The sequence below is a fragment of the Gordionus sp. m RMFG-2023 genome, chromosome 1 (assembly GCF_954871325.1).
Source record: "Gordionus sp. m RMFG-2023 chromosome 1, tfGorSpeb1-WG-v2, whole genome shotgun sequence".
Lineage (NCBI taxonomy): Eukaryota > Metazoa > Nematomorpha > Gordioida > Chordodea > Parachordodidae > Gordionus > Gordionus sp. m RMFG-2023.
Window position 1 is genome coordinate 49,458,666 of NC_088775.1, and position 10,537 is coordinate 49,469,202.

Here is a 10,537-nt window from a genome sequence, read left to right on the forward strand (position 1 = left end):
AAGAATATTTCTTATGCATTTTCTCAATATAACTTATGATTACTTAAGATTAATTTTATTGATTAAGAATATTTCTTATGCATTTTCTCAATATAACTTATGATTACTTAAGATTAATTTTAATGATTAAGAATATTTCTTATGCATTTTCTCAATATAACTTATGATTACTTAAGATTAATTTTAATGATTAAGAATATTTCTTATGCATTTTCTCAATATAACTTATGATTACTTAAAATTAATTTTAATGATTAAGAATATTTCTTATGCATTTTCTCAATATAACTTATGATTACTTAAGATTAATTTTAATGATTAAGAATATTTCTTATGCATTTTCTCAATATAACTTATGATTACTTAAAATTAATTTTAATGATTAAGAATATTTCTTATGCATTTTCTTAATATAACCTATGCTATATAAAATGATTCACTAATTTCTTAATATAACTTATAAATAAAATTAATTGATAATTGAGTCATAGGATTTTATTTATCAATTTGTCTATAATTTTTAAATAATATTGATTAATAAGATTATTTATATTCTTTTCTTTTGTTATATATTTATTATTGGTTTTCTTTAAGCTCATCCCCATGTCTAAAAGCATATATATTTGGATCTACTGGGTATGTTGGAATTCTGATCTGCACAAGATATGCATTGAGAATCTTTACCTAAATTAATGTATGTAATCTAGATAGGTTTAGTATTAAATATACCTTCAGCTGTTAGATAATCTTGTGTCACTTCAAATAACTACCTGCTAACTTACCTCTGCTTTACAATCTCTTCTTCTGCAGCGGTAATATATTGTAGGCTCAGCTATTCTATGTATGGTATATTGAAAAAGGTTATAGCAGAGTATATCCTTACCTAATATAATATATCATACTTTGCAATGATCATTTCTTCTTTTAAAAAATAGTCTTATATTATCAGCTACAGTATTAAGCATAATGTTTTTAAATGATTTTAATTTAACGCGATGAAATAGACCAATCAGAAAAAAATGGACCAAATTTACGATCAAATGACTTTACGATCATAGTTAGGCAAATCGAAATTTATTGGCGGCCATGTTTTAATTTTATATTTATATTTTAAAATCTCTCGCTTCAACCTTTAGGGGCCATATTGGTCGCCATTTTAGCTTATTTGTCTTTTTGATACTTTTTAATATTCGAGACAGCGAACGCCTTTATTTAACAGCAATAAATGGTGTCATATAAAGTTATTTTATTTTTTTATTCAACACGCTTGTTTTTTTTTCTTTAACAAATAAATATTAAAAAAAAGTTGTTTATTATTTTTTTTAATAAATTTTTTTTTACGTATTTTTTTTAATAAATTTTTTTACGTATTTTTTTATCTAATGGAAGAAATGGTAATTTTAAAATTGATGCTTATATTATATTTTTATTTAATAGGAATTAAGATATAATTTAGAACTAAATGATTTTACTTTGAAACAGTTTATGAGTAATTATGAGAAGAATAATCATCAGCTCATTATTCTTCTCAAAAAGGATTAATTTCAGATAAAAATCATTAGTTTTACAAGAATGTGATAAGAATATAATGAAAAATATTAAAATGCCCATAAAATACAAACGAGGATCAATACACAAAAGGCCTAAAAAATGATATGTTAGGCACTCAAGTTAAGATACCAGAGAGTAAACTTACTTTTCTATATTTAATATAACAAAAAAATAGCAACAAACTTATATTCCCAATATCATTTTCAAAATATACCAAAAAATTTAGGCCCTCAGTCAAAAACTATTCCAGCTAGTATATTTTGTGTTTTAATTTTTATTAAATATAAAATAAAAATAGCATTCAAATTCTCTTCATCTCAAAATATTTCAAAATATATCTTAGGCACTCAAATTAAACTACCAAATAGTAAACATTTTTCCTTTATTTTATATAACAAAAATTATAGCAACCAAAACTTTAGACTACACTGGATATTCTCTTCAAAATCTTTCAAATTTTTTTTAGGAAACCATAAATAAAACAAATAGTTATTATATATTTAGAATGTTTATATTATATTTAAAAATATATAGGAACCAAATACAATCTAATAGAGCTTCCAGAAAACAATACAATCAAGATTTCAAAAATCTATTAAAAAGTAATTTATATAGTATTCTATTATATCAAATTTTATTTCTGTAATAATTATAATATATTATTGTATTTTATAATACATAATTTTAATTATAGAACTATAATATATTATTGTATTCTTACAAATTTTATTTCTATATATATATTTTCAATATATTTCTAAAAAATAGAATATAGAATAAAAAATATAAAATAGATTCTTGTGTTATAAATAACAAACATTCAATATTTTTGACAAAAAAAAACAATAAAAATAATTCTTTATATTAAATTATATTGTTTAAGATATATTCATAGGAGGATTGATAGAATAGTTTTTTGCAATACCTGATCACCATTAAAAATATTATAAGAATTACACAATATAATAAATATTAAAATAAAGTAAATTTTTAGGTTTGAATGATTTAAACAAAGTATAAAACAGATTGTGAAAATCCTATAAATAGAAATATTAGGAGTAACATAATTAGCAAAGTTATAAAATTAAGAATTATTTGAAACAATTTATTTAAGAGATCAAAATTTGAAGCCTTTCCTAAATTTTCAATGGCATAAGAATAAGCTGTAGACATTGATGTTCATGTTTTTCACAAATATTTTACTTTTATATATAAAATATCAAACTGAAAATATTATTTAGTAAATTTTGATATTACATACCTTACATGATTAAAATAAAAAATTGTATATATAAATCTTAGAACATTATTGTTTGGGAATATTGTTAAATTCCTCAACATCTATAAAAAATTTTAACAATTGGAATACAAATGTTTTAAATATAATAATTTGAAAAGGTATTCTTCTCATAATTACTCACAAACTGTTTTAAAGTAGAAAAAAATATAATAATTTGATAAGGTATTCTTCTCATAATTACTCACAAACTGTTTTAAAGTAGAAAAATCTTATTATTTCATAATTCCTATTAAATAAAAATATATTAAATAAGCATCAATTTTAAAATTACCATTTTTTCCATTAGATAAAAATAATACGTAAAAAAATTTATTAAAAAAAATGGGAATGACTAAAATACGCGTCCCCGAAAACTACGCGTCCCTACGCGTCCCCGGTCAAAACGACTTATTTTTATTAATATTAATAGGAAATCTTATTAAGCTTTATAAGATGAGTTAGAAAATGTTTTTTTTTAATTTAAAAAAAATACGGTAACTATATAAAATTTACAAAAATTTATTTTTTTAAAAAATAAACTACGCGTCCCTACGCGTCCCTACGCGTCCCCGGTCAAAATACAGTTTTTTTAAAAAAATCAAAACGGATTCATATTTAGCTCATTAAAAGAATACAGAATATGTAAATATTATATTTTAAACTATTTTATAACTTAGTGATTTTTTCAAAAAACACTTTTTTTTTCAAAAACACTACGCGTCCCCGGTCAAATAACCGTTTTTTTTAAAAAATAAAAGCAGATTCATGTTTAGCTTTTTAAGGAAATTCAGAAAATGGTATTAATAAAAAAAAAATTTTAAAAAAAATTTAAAAAAAAATTTTTTTTTGGCTAAACTACGCGTCCCTACGCGTCCCCGGTCAAAATACAGTTTTTTTTAAAAAATCAAAACAGATTCATATTTAGCTCATTAAAAGAATACAGAATATGTAAATATTATATTTTAAACTATTTAATAACTTAGTGATTTTTTGAAAAAACACTTTTTTTCGAAAACACTACGCGTCCCCGGTCAAAAAACTATTTTTTTTTAAAAATAAAAGCAGATTCATGTTTAGCTTTTTAAGGAGATTCAGAAAATGGTATTAATAAAAAAAATTAAAAAAAAAAAATTTTTTTTGGCTAAACTACGCATCCCTACGCGTCCCCGGTCAAAATACAGTTTTTTTAAAAAAATCAAAACGGATTCATATTTAGCTCATTAAAAGAATACAGAATATGTAAATATTATATTTTAAACTATTTTATAACTTAGTGATTTTTTCAAAAAACACTTTTTTTTTCAAAAACACTACGCGTCCCCGGTCAAAAAACCGTTTTTTTTTTAAAATAAAAGCAGATTCATGTTTAGCTTTTCAAGGAGATTCAGAATAATTTTGGTAGTTGAGAATTCAAATAAAATATTTAAAAAAGCCAATGTCTAGCCCATATTTAAAATTAAAAAATTTTCAAGGATATCTATTTTAAATTTTACCCAAGTTGATTTCTATCATAAATGTAAATTATGATATTTCTAATACCCTTACATTGCAACATTTTTACCTCTTTTTCTCCTAAATATTAATATTTTTATGAAATATATTAATAAAGCATATTTAGTATCGTATACACCTAACTAATTAGTAATTACCCATCAACCCCGTCATTCTGATTAAATTAAATTAATTTTATAAAAAAAAATTTTTAATATATATATATACAAATATATCAAATTATAAAATTGACGGGGGGGGCTCAATGGTTAGAACGTATGCCTTCCGAACGATAAGTTGCGAGTTCGAATCCCGTTTTGCCATAAAAAATTTAAAAAAATTTTTTTTAACATTAGCGAGATAATAATAGCTCTCGATTTATTTAACATTAAGATGATAGGAAAGTGGTTAATGTTGCTTGGTACCTTAAGGTACCATCTATCAAATTTGAATTTTGTTCATTTTTCATTTGGATAGGCACTACCAAACATATTTATAATATATATTTGAAAAATCGTAATTTTTGAGCTTGGTTTACTTATCCCATGCTCCCGGGTTCGAATCCCGGGAATGATCATGTTTTTTTTCTTATTCTAACTTGGTGGTTCCATCCTTGGGAGGATAATATATAGGAGGCCGGACTCGACCACGTGATTCCGTATTAATATATTAAATAATAAGGATCTTATTACATTTTAATAAATTTTGGTCGGTATTTAGCAAATTAGGTTGGTATTTAGAATATTTCCATACATTCACTTGGTAGTAAGCATCATTAACCTAGGAAAGTTGATAGAAAAAAAAAATTTTAACATTAGGAGATAGGAAAGTGAAATTAACGTTAAGAAGATATCAAAGTTGATAGAAAAAAAATTAACATTATTAAGATACGAAAACGTTCATTTCTTGATTACATTTATAGATAGATAGATATATATCATATTAAATCAATGTGTTAAAAAGCTAAAAAATCAAACAAAGTTGAGTGTTCTAAATCTGATTGATGAATTAGAAAATATTATAATTATAATTTATTTTTCATTTATGTTGTTCTTTCTAATCTTACATTAATAGTTAAAATTTATCATTTTATATGTTTTGTATATGGGAGACTGGGGTCCCCGGGCTTGGCAATCTCATTTCAAAATTAAATATCCTAATATAGTTTTTATTAGTTTACATCTATAGACAAAAAATCTTTTGAAATATTTTATTTAAGAAATAAAATTTTGATGAAATTTTCAAAAAATTTTTACATGACAAAACAACTTTGATATCTTCTTAACGTTAATTTCACTTTCCTATCTCCTAATGTTAAAATTTTTTTTTCTATCAACTTTCCTATCATCTTAATGTTAAATAAATCGAGAGCTATTATTATCTCGCTAATGTTTAAATTTTTTAAATTTTTTATGGCAAAAGGGGATTCGAACTCGCAACTTATCGTTCGGAAGGCATACGTTCTAACCATTGAGCCCCCCCCCGTCAATTTTATAATTTAATATATTTGTATATATATATATTAAAATTTTTTTTTATAAAATTAATTTAATTTAATCAGAATGACGGGGTTGATGGGTAATTACTAATTAGTTAGGTGTATACGATACTAAATATGCTTTATTAATATATTTCATAAAAATATTAATATTTAGGAGAAAAAGAGGTAAAAATGTTGCAATGTAAGGGTATTAGAAATATCATAATTTACATTTATGATAGAAATCAACTTGGGTAAAATTTAAAATAGATATCCTTGAAAATTTTTTAATTTTAAATATGGGCTAGACATTGGCTTTTTTAAATATTTTATTTGAATTCTCAACTACCAAAATTATTCTGAATCTCCTTGAAAAGCTAAACATGAATTTGCTTTTATTTTTAAAAAAAAACGGTTTTTTGACCGGGGACGCGTAGTGTTTTTGAAAAAAAAAAGTGTTTTTTGAAAAAAATCACTAAGTTATAAAATAGTTTAAAATATAATATTTACATATTCTGTATTCTTTTAATGAGCTAAATATGAATCTGTTTTGATTTTTTAAAAAAAACTGTATTTTGACCGGGGACGCGTAGAGACGCGTAATTTAGCCAAAAAAAAATTTTTTTAAATTTTTAAATTTTTTTTTATTAATACCATTTTCTGAATCTCCTTAAAAAGCTAAACATGAATCTGCTTTTATTTTTTAAAAAAAACGGTTTTTTGACCGGGGACGCATAGTGTTTTTGAAAAAAAAAGTGTTTTTTGAAAAAATCACTAAGTTATAAAATAGTTTAAAATATAATATTAACATATTCTGTATTCTTTTAATGAGCTAAATATGAATCTGTTTTGATTTTTTAAAAAAAACTGTATTTTGACCGGGGACGCGTAGGGACGCGTAGTTTAGCCAAAAAAAAAATTTTTTTTTATTAATACCATTTTCTGAATCTCCTTAAAAAGCTAAACATGAATCTGCTTTTATTTTTTAAAAAAAACGGTTTTTTGACCGGGGACGCGTACTGTTTTTGAAAAAAAAAGTGTTTTTTGAAAAAATCACTAAGTTATAAAATAGTTTAAAATATAATATTTACATATTCTGTATTCTTTTAATGAGCTAAATATGAATCTGTTTTGATTTTTTAAAAAAAATTGTATTTTGACCGGGGACGCGTAGGGACGCGTAGTTTACCCCAAAAAAAATTTTTTTTTATTAATACCATTTTCTGAATCTCCTTAAAAAGCTAAACATGAATCTGCTTTTATTTTTTAAAAAAAACCGTTTTTTGACCGGGGACGCGTAGTGTTTTTGAAAAAAAAAGTGTTTTTTGAAAAAATCACTAAGTTATAAAATAGTTTAAAATATAATATTTACATATTCTGTATTCTTTTAATGAGCTAAATATGAATCCGTTTTGATTTTTTTAAAAAAACTGTATTTTGACCGGGGACGCGTAGGGACGCGTAGTTTATTTTTTAAAAAAATAAATTTTTGTAAATTTTATATAGTTACCGTATTTTTTTTAAATTAAAAAAAACATTTTCTAACTCATCTTATAAAGCTTAATAAGATTTCCTATTAATATTAATAAAAATAAGTCGTTTTGACCGGGGACGCGTAGGGACGCGTAGTTTTCGGGGACGCGTATTTTAGTCATTCCCAAAAAAATACGTAAAAAAAAATCTATTAAAAAAAATAATAAACAACTTTTTTTTAATATTTATTTGTTAAAGAAAAAAAAACAAGCGTGTTGAATAAAAAAATAAAATAACTTTATATGACACCATTTATTGCTGTTAAATAAAGGCGTTCCGAGACAGCGGACCCAAATCGAATTCCTAACCAAATAAAAATATAATGAATGTATGCAATATAAAAATTAAAATACTATTCAATAACCAATATTTTAATTTATTAATTCCTATAATATAACATACTCTCTGGTAGGTAGATCTTTTAGTAATAAAAATATAGATTAAAATATAAGTCATTTCTAAATTATTTGATATATCTTTCCTCACTTGGATTTTTTTTATTGAATATATAAATAAAAATAAATTCCATTCCTATAAAAAATATTTATTCTTACTTGAATAGTACAAATAAATTTGAAAAATCTTAAAGATATTCATTAAATAATAAAGAAAACAATAAATCCTTATTTCTCTGGAAATTTTAATAAGGGGCACATTTTAAACTATATTCTTATTACTATACAGTTTTTATTTTATATTGATTAGTCTATATAAAATCTTCATTAAGTAATAAACTGCAAATGTTAATAAAGAACATAAAATATTTAATTATATTCTTATCACTATCAGAGTTATTTATTCTAACTTGATTAGTCTAAATAAATCTTGTGATAACCTTGCTCATTTTTGTTCTGCCATAAGTAAAGTTTGCACTTATATTGGAGTCGTTAAATATCATGAGAAAAAGATTCGACCCACATTGTGATGATATAGCTCTGTGAATGTTGAACTACATAATAGATGTATACGATTTCCGCAAATGTAGTTGCATCTGTATTATTTATTATTTTTGAGAATAATTCTGTATTGCAATGGATGTTGATATACTCCCCTGTACTGACTTATATGAATGAAATGATGTTGATTTATTATTGGATAAAAATAAAACAGGATAGAAATAAATTTACAAATTAGACATGTTTTTCAAATAAATATTTAAAATTTAAAAATATAAAAATAATCAATTAATGTCTCTCATATATATTAAAAACGTTAAAATACTTTTAGATTTTTGCGGGAGATTTCCAATTGCGGTAGTTTTCCGGGATAGAGATGTCTGCGTGTAAACTAAAAAATTGCTGGAGTATCCCGCTGATGGGGGAAGACATGGCAAACCTGTATGTGTGTTGGATAACTGAATTAAGTCTGCTCTTTCTTTATTAAGATCTTTTCTTAAACTGGAAATAAGTTCCAGCATTCTTTCTTTGTTGACCTCTAATTTTATCCAGGGCCAATCCAATATATATATAGCGGGTGTTTAATTGCTTATATTTTAATTTCATGATTAAGCTTTTGAAAATATTATGAAAGTATTGAACAAGAATAAATACTTTAGAATAAATTGTGTGTGATTGTATTTCATAATTAAGGAGGAATGATATGATAGTCTTTATTGATTATATTATTAGAATATTGACGTTGATGTGGTCTTTTTATTTTATAATATAGTTATACAAAAGAAAACAAGTGGTCTTTTTATTTAATAATATGGTTATACAAAAGAAAACAAGTGATCTTTTTATTTAATAATATGGTTATACAAAAGAAAACAAGTGGTATTAGAAAATAAAAATATATATCAATATATATATGTTTAGCGCCTTGAGATGTATTTATATACATGTTAATTTCATTTAATAAAAAGATAATATATGAACATATTTAAATATACAATTACAACAAATTGATTAAGCGAAATATTTAAGAAGTATTTAAATATACAATGAATTACAACAAATTAAGCGAACATGCAACATGCACCACCTCCAAAAAAAAATATATAAAAAAATTTAAGTATTGAAAACACAACATGGTACAAAAAATGGGGAAGGAAAGAACTCGTTTGGCATACGGGATGTAACTCTTATAATGTTAAATGAGTAATAGGGTTAATATTTAATGTTACAATCAGAGACCTGCAGGCCCGGCCCTAAACCCGGCCCGGCCCTAAGCCCATTTTAAATTTTTTAAATATACCCGGGCCGGGCCTAAAAAAATTTTTTTTAAACATATTCGGGCCGGGCCTAAAAATTTTTTTTTAAAATATATCCGGGCCGGGCCAGGCCTAAGATTGTTAAACCCGGGCCGGGCCTTAATATTTTTTATAAAAATTTTTACATTATGAGTTAATGGTTATAAGATTATATTATATTATAGTTATGATTAATATAATATTGGGTGATGGTTAACACTACCTAACAACCCACAGATAGATCTAATTATTAATTTCCAGCAAATTTATTCAAAGTATTAATATATTTTTTTATAATTCATATCTAAATTTTTACAACATATTTTACCAAAACAATCAAATAAAGGAATATCTTAAATAAGCCCCAATATTCAAGTATTATTAATATATTTTTTTATAATTCATATCTAAATTTTTAGAATATATTTTACCAAAACAATCAAATAAAGGAATATCACTTCTTAAAGTTTGTAACACCTTTCAAAGCGAAAAGGAGAAATAAAATTGATTTTACTTAATATAAAGCATTTTTTAATTGAAAAAATGGTTTTACACAAGTATCATTTTATTTCTCTTTTTCTCTGTCCCAAATTCAAGGAATTACGTATGTAGTCAGGGACAAATCGCAAAATGACGGTAAACTATATAAAAGATTATATTAAATTACAAGAGGCTCAGGAAGTAAATGAAATACCATCGACGAGTCAAATTACGACTGTTGTTAAACAAACTGAATCGTTTTATGACAAATGGGGCGATGGTAATTCTGGTAATATGTCAATACCCGATGATGAATATTATAATTACATAAATAATAGATAAAAAATTTAAAGTGGATAATTTGTTAGAGTGGTGGGCGGCTCATCAAAGCGAATTTCCAATTTTAGCAAAATTGGCAATTCCTGCTTTAAGTGCAAGCTGTGAGCGGAATTTTTCCACTACTGGGAGAATTCTTGAAGAAAGAAGAAGTAATCTTCAACCTGAAAAGGTAGATATGCTTCTCTTTCTTCAT

At 24.1% G+C, this 10,537-nt stretch overlaps 1 long non-coding RNA gene across 1 annotated transcript; it reads left to right on the forward strand.

The window, feature by feature from the left end:
• Nucleotides 1-1,442: 1,442 nt before the first annotated feature.
• LOC135922657 (uncharacterized) lies at nt 1,443-1,901 on the forward strand. The gene is made up of 3 exons (XR_010570986.1): nt 1,443-1,686; nt 1,727-1,804; nt 1,850-1,901. It is a non-coding gene; the product is annotated as an uncharacterized LOC135922657 (long non-coding RNA).
• The last annotated feature ends 8,636 nt before the right edge of the window (nt 1,902-10,537 follow it).